At 42.5% G+C, this 6,000-nt stretch overlaps 1 long non-coding RNA gene across 1 annotated transcript; it reads right to left on the bottom strand.

Annotated features, from left to right (window-relative positions):
- Positions 1 to 1,372: 1,372 nt before the first annotated feature.
- Positions 1,373 to 4,605, bottom strand: LOC146189037 (uncharacterized). The gene is made up of 3 exons (XR_014707265.1): positions 4,331 to 4,605; positions 3,566 to 3,674; positions 1,373 to 2,189 (listed from the first exon to the last, which is right to left on the bottom strand). It is a non-coding gene; the product is annotated as an uncharacterized LOC146189037 (long non-coding RNA).
- Between the last annotated feature and the right edge of the window lie 1,395 nt (positions 4,606 to 6,000).

Below are 6,000 nucleotides of genomic sequence, written 5' to 3' on the forward strand. Positions count from 1 at the left end.
GCGGGTGCAATGACGACCTACAACAGAAAAATTCGGTGGCTGGCTAGCCCCCGTCGCAAGCGGAGTTGACCTACCGTCCCAGCCCCGTAGGGTCAGGAACAGCCACCCTTCACCACCTCTCTCCGCTACAGAGCCAGTAGCAAGCCCGTGCATTTTCGCTTCCTTCTTCCTTCAGTCGCAAAAATAATCTCAGCGTGCAGTGAGAAAGCAGAGCACACAGACGCCTCTCCGTTTCGCCTCCATTGAAACGCAGCCGCTGGCGGTCGGATTTGAATACGGATACTCCGGAATAGTAGCGTGGCGTCTTACGACTGCTCGATCTCTACTTTGGTTTTGGGGAAAGAACGTGCAGTGAACATCACGGAATCGTGAACACCCACACCTAATTAGGTTAAAATAACTTGGAGGTCAAATTTAGTGCCACGCGAAGACCGGCTCTACCTAGCGTACTGAAGCTTTCGTTCAGTTGCAAATTAATTTATAAGAAAGGAAAAAAGTAGAATTTGTCAGGGTCACTTGAAGGTCAAACTGAAGCATACATGAAGGCTGCTTTACCTAGCGTAGTGAAGCTTACGCTTCAATATAAACCTCCTTGCGAACTATCCTGCAGCATTACTCCCTAAAGCACTCAAAGAGCAAATTGCTTCATTGATAGAGTTATGGCTACATACTATATCCCTTTAGATTCTTTGTGGTACCTGCATGTCTTGTCCGGCACTAATATAAGTATTGAATACTACCAAAAGCAGTGAAAGATCACTGTTTAATCTTAAGTTGTGGTACACGGTTGATATTCATATAGAGTCGTCGTGGCAACTGTATGCTCCTGCCTGTCACTTTTAAGGCTGAGACTGACAAAATGTTATTCACAATAATTGGGATAAATAGGGGAAATCGGCTATCGTACCGCAGGCCATGGAGACCTTTGGTGACGCGGGCCCAATCAGCGGCCTTGAATTGAATGTCAGGGTCATCGCTGCACCTCATCTTGTCCCAAGCTTCATTAATGGACCAGGCAAGAGTTCTGAGGGAGGATTATGGACTTTGCACGTCCAGATCATATGCCCGGAGTTGTCTTTCTCCCCGCAAAAGCGGCAGAAGGGATTCATATCCTTATTTATGAATCGTTAGGTTTGGACAAGGTCCCCGTCTGTAGCTGTCTCCATATGACTTGCTGTTGTCTGCTCAGTGAAAGGTATTGATGCAAGAATCGTAGTATATATCACATGAAAGTGAAAGCAATTTCGAAATAAAAGCAATCTTTATTACAAGAAATATGCCCTAAGCAAATTTTAGGATAAATACCCTAAGAAAATAAGTTCAGAAATAGCAGAATTACATCCTATTCCTATAATCTTTCATACCTCCCCCCCCCCCTCCCCTCCTCCTTCCAAATTTCCTACTCTGTCGCCTGTTATCTATTACATGTGGGTGGCGGCTGAAGGCGCTTCGCTCTCCTATAGCTTTAGGCTTCGCCCTTAACTTTAAGGCGCGGTAAAAACGGCGTCCTTTATAACCACATCGCCGTATTCAACAACTTTCGGTGGCCTCTGTGCTCCATATGACTATGGCAGGTTTTGGTAGGCAAAGCGGAATCTTGCGCTGCAGGCTGATCAGACGCCATTGCTGTTGGAAGCGACGCTCTAGTCAGGAATAGGCAACTAAAAAAAATAGCACTGCAGTTATGCTCATAACTTCGTTTTTGGAGACATTTAGCCTTCTGGACTGATTTTATGACACTAACAGATATGGCTCATTACTACTCTTTTCTTGTGCAGCGTCATAAAAAAGGAATTTACGCTGAATAAATGTTTAGTGCAGGTTACTCGTTCTATTTTGGTATCGAGATATTGGGCTGGATTCCCTTCGCAGACATCTCAAAAATCGCATGTAAATTTTGACGTAGAATGAAAAGTTGTCAGAGGGAGAGTGCCTGCCGGTCGAGTATTTTACCATCATCATGTAGGCGCGCTGAACTTTAACTCGAGACAATTCACTAACACAAGACAAGACTGGTACGTGCGCGACTTTTTTTTTCACTTGTCTCCAGCTCTCCGCACGAAGTATCTTGCAAAGGCGCCTTGCTGTTTTTTCGCTAGGTGCCATCCTGCCGAGCATAGTCGTCAGCACCGGTGTAGAGATTCCCTGTGACAGGGCGTAGGTCAGGGTCCGGGTTCGCGTTCTTTCTGCTGCAATTAGGTTTACGAAAAATTAAACACGCGGTAATGGCCGCAGGTGAGGGAAAATAAAGCCACATGAACTTGAAATTATCGCAAGCAATGCTGTAATGCCGGCTAGTTGGTTTTCCATCATCATGTAGGCGCGCTGATCTTTAACTTGAGACAATTCACCAACACAAGACAAGACTGGTACGTGCGCGAGTTCAGCGCGCCTACAGGATGATGGAAAACCAACTAGCCGCCATTACAGCATTGCCTGAGTATTTTACTTACAGGGTGCTGTGTATTTGCTGAAACCGCTATTTCATTATTTGAAATGAGTACAATTAATAAAATTTTTTAATTACAGTCATTATAGCGTCATTATAGAAACATAGTGTACTGTATTAATCAGAAGCTGCGCATCGCGAAGCATCTATCATGTTTGCACAAGAATAAAGGACCGAAGAACAACTGGAGAAAAATATTCAGAGGTCACTGAGAGTCCTTTTACTTTTTGGTTATATTGGTCCGTCGAGGGCACATGCCGGAAGGATTTGCAAGTTCACGAAGTCTGAAGCTTGGCGACAAGTGCGGCTTCTGCGTGATTGATTGAAGAGTCTGCGTTTGTGTGCGTCCTGTCTTTCCTTCGTCCGTGCCTTATTAGCGAAGCTTTCTATTGCATTGAAAAATTGTGGCATTGATATCTATGCAACTGTCACATCTGCTGCACTCTGTAGTAAGCGAGTGACGTCAACTCTCTAGTTTTCCATTCTGTTCTTTAGTCACGACATCAGAAGCAACTGCTTTTTAGGCATTGTATAATAAGGTTTGAGTGATATCTGAAATCGGGAGGTCTCGAAATTCATGCGGTTTCAATGGGGTGTTAGTGATTTCTCTTGCAATAAGTATTTTCTAGAAAAAGACCACTGAACATGAGGTAAAGCTCCATGCCCTTTTGTGCAAATATGACAACAAAAGACGCATCCGTGCTTCTTGTTAATTCGGATGTAATGATACGTGTTTTTCATCATGTGTTCTGTGTGTAGCTTGGAGCTGCTGGACCCTTGTAAATAGAAAACCCAACATGCAAATATAAATTTAAGAACTGCTCTTCCAAAGTTATTAGGACTTGCCAAACACTGATCTGAGAGTGCGAGCTTGTATGAGCGTATAATACAATCACTCACTACTAATTTAAATGTGAGTATTCACTGTGAAGAAAAAAAAATTAAAGGAGCAAATTGAAATTTTGTTTTCAACTTCGTCAGCCTCAGGGAGTATCTGGCGTGATTTTGAAACTTACATATAAGCCAGAGTTGACCTCCATTTTAGAATCTTATTTGCTTCTGTCGAAAAAAACTGCACACCTTAAAAAAACACGTTTTAAGCTTGTATATACTTACTTTTCAAGGACCTCCACCCTGCCATCCGTGCACATGACCCGCTCGCAGGAAGGTTTCACGACCTTTTCATGTCCATTTCTTATTTTATGACCGTTGTATGTGCACTCACCTATATATGAATGACTCGAATTGAGTTGATCTACTAGCACCCGCAAAACAAAAGTGGAAAGTCTACCACATGTCTTCTTTTTAGAGCCTTCTGCCATTCAACACCCCTTCACCTCGCCAGTCACCTATTTCACAAAACTTCGTCATATAAAGGACGACTTATGTTACTAAGCTGCTCTGTCGCCGTCATAGTGCACTCAGCAAACAATTTGACCGTTTTATAAAGCCTCTTGGCTTATAAAAGGCTACATAATTTTATTCATTGTTATTACAGCGAATGAACCAGTTTAAATTCAATATTTCTAAACAATATTTACCGATGCTCAGGCTCGAACTGATTTGCAGCTTATGATGAAAAAGTGGCGAAAAACCACACAAGCTGTGGATAACATTGTTCTTTTAACACTTCTGCTTACTTGCCACAAGATTCTTTACCCTTACCCTTACAGCTTACCACAAGGTAAGCTGCTTTACAGCCAAATACAAACAAGCAATGGGTGCTAGAAATAACGTTTGGCCCACGGACTACACAGAGTGTTTGGCTGAACACAGATTTAAACAATATCTACACACAGACTGGTAAGACATAGACGATGATCCGCTGCAATGGCCTACGCTGTGCTGTTCTGGCATTAGAATAAAAGGGATGAATACTACCTTTTCTCTTCTGCTTCTGATTTTTTCCTTCACATGACAGTGTTGGCCAAAGCCATGAAAACAACCAGAGCGAGTGCAAGAGCACGCATGTTGGTTGAGAGTTACACGCTGTTTTTCACAATTAGTTGGTAATGATTGTGCCTTATCTTCGCCCGCTTTTATACTCTGGATTTGAGAGGCAAAGACGAAGCCATGGCGGCTATTGGGCCTGCAAAACAACCTTTAACACGAATTACCATGCATTTCGTCAGCAGAAACATGCATTGGGTAATGAACAAAACTGAGCTACCCAGAGCAATGCAATTAATTTGAGACACGTGTGGTAGATGATATATTCCTCTTTAATGTCATCCCTAAGAGATTGCTTACAATGCTGAAAATTAATACGTCATGAGATTTTTGCACATCGGCTAGACTAAATTGCAGCTGCCAGCCAGGATTGAAGAAGGGACAGCATTTAGTATCGACGGAAAACCCAAATCGGGCATTCTCCCCACTTAAAAACCAAAACATTTATGATGAGATAACGGTTCACACAGATTTTTCACACAGACGTCTTAATTATCAAAGACAAATAATGTAAACTTAATGCAGATGGGTGATGCATATGTCATTATGCATTATGTTTATATGGCGCATAACAAAGCCGGCACGAAGTAATTGCATTGTAAAGCTTTTTTGGGGGGAAAAATGCTGACCGTTGATACATCTTTTCACCAAGAAATCAGTGCACACGTTTTGATCAAACTGTGCATGTACTTTATTCGATTTTATGGTGCGTGCAAAAGATACACAAGAAAACCGTAATATTTTCACTTCATTCAGTGGTGATAACCATCAAGTCCTTCTACAAATTTCTGTAGTGTTTTTGTAATTGTTATTAACGTTGGTATTTGAAAGACAGATGGCGCCCTATGTTTATGGATGCCACCTCGAAATCAGTGCCTTTGCTTCATTTTCAAGAACTATCCGTCTATGATTACTAAAAGGCACTTTATTTCTCAGCAAGACTGAAATTTGTGCTGTGTGAAGTGTTTATGAGGCGATCTCAACTATCAGTGGGTCGAACATATTTAGACTTTGCAAGAATTGTCCCTCAACATAGCCTAGACCAAAAAGAATTCCGCCTCTAAAACTATTCTCTTACGTTTCACATACTAGTGGAAGAGCTCCGGTCCTTTTCTGCTCCCCTCAGGTTCTGACAGGACATCGTAGAAAGAATGTCCCAGCGAAACATTGTTGACCCAAACGTTTTGAGGTGATATGCTTTGTTGATCGCTAGGGTACGTTTCTTGTTTTACCCATTGCAAGCTTATGTCAGCCTTTCCACTAATTACCATTCCTTTATGCAATGGCGCTATATTCCCAGTCTTCTAAATATGTGCAGTTGGCGTCATGAGCGAAAAATTCAGAGCATACCTGCGGCACATGGTAATTAGCAGATGACATGGCCGGGCGCTGATTTGACAGCAGGATGTGCAAAGTGAGGAGCAATCATGAGATGTATAGGTCGGCAAAATCAGCAATGCTCACTCAAAAGAATTTGTTAGACCTAGACTTACTCTCACTCAGACTCACAAAGCCAGGACTCACGCTCATGAGCTGAAACTCACATAGGCTGGCCACTCGCTCGGGCTACTAACATATCAACAAAAATTCATGCAGGCAAG

This window comes from Amblyomma maculatum, chromosome 5, assembly GCF_055883805.1.
Source record: "Amblyomma maculatum isolate TAMU_Amacu chromosome 5, ASM5588380v1, whole genome shotgun sequence".
Classification (NCBI taxonomy): Eukaryota; Metazoa; Arthropoda; class Arachnida; order Ixodida; family Ixodidae; genus Amblyomma; species Amblyomma maculatum.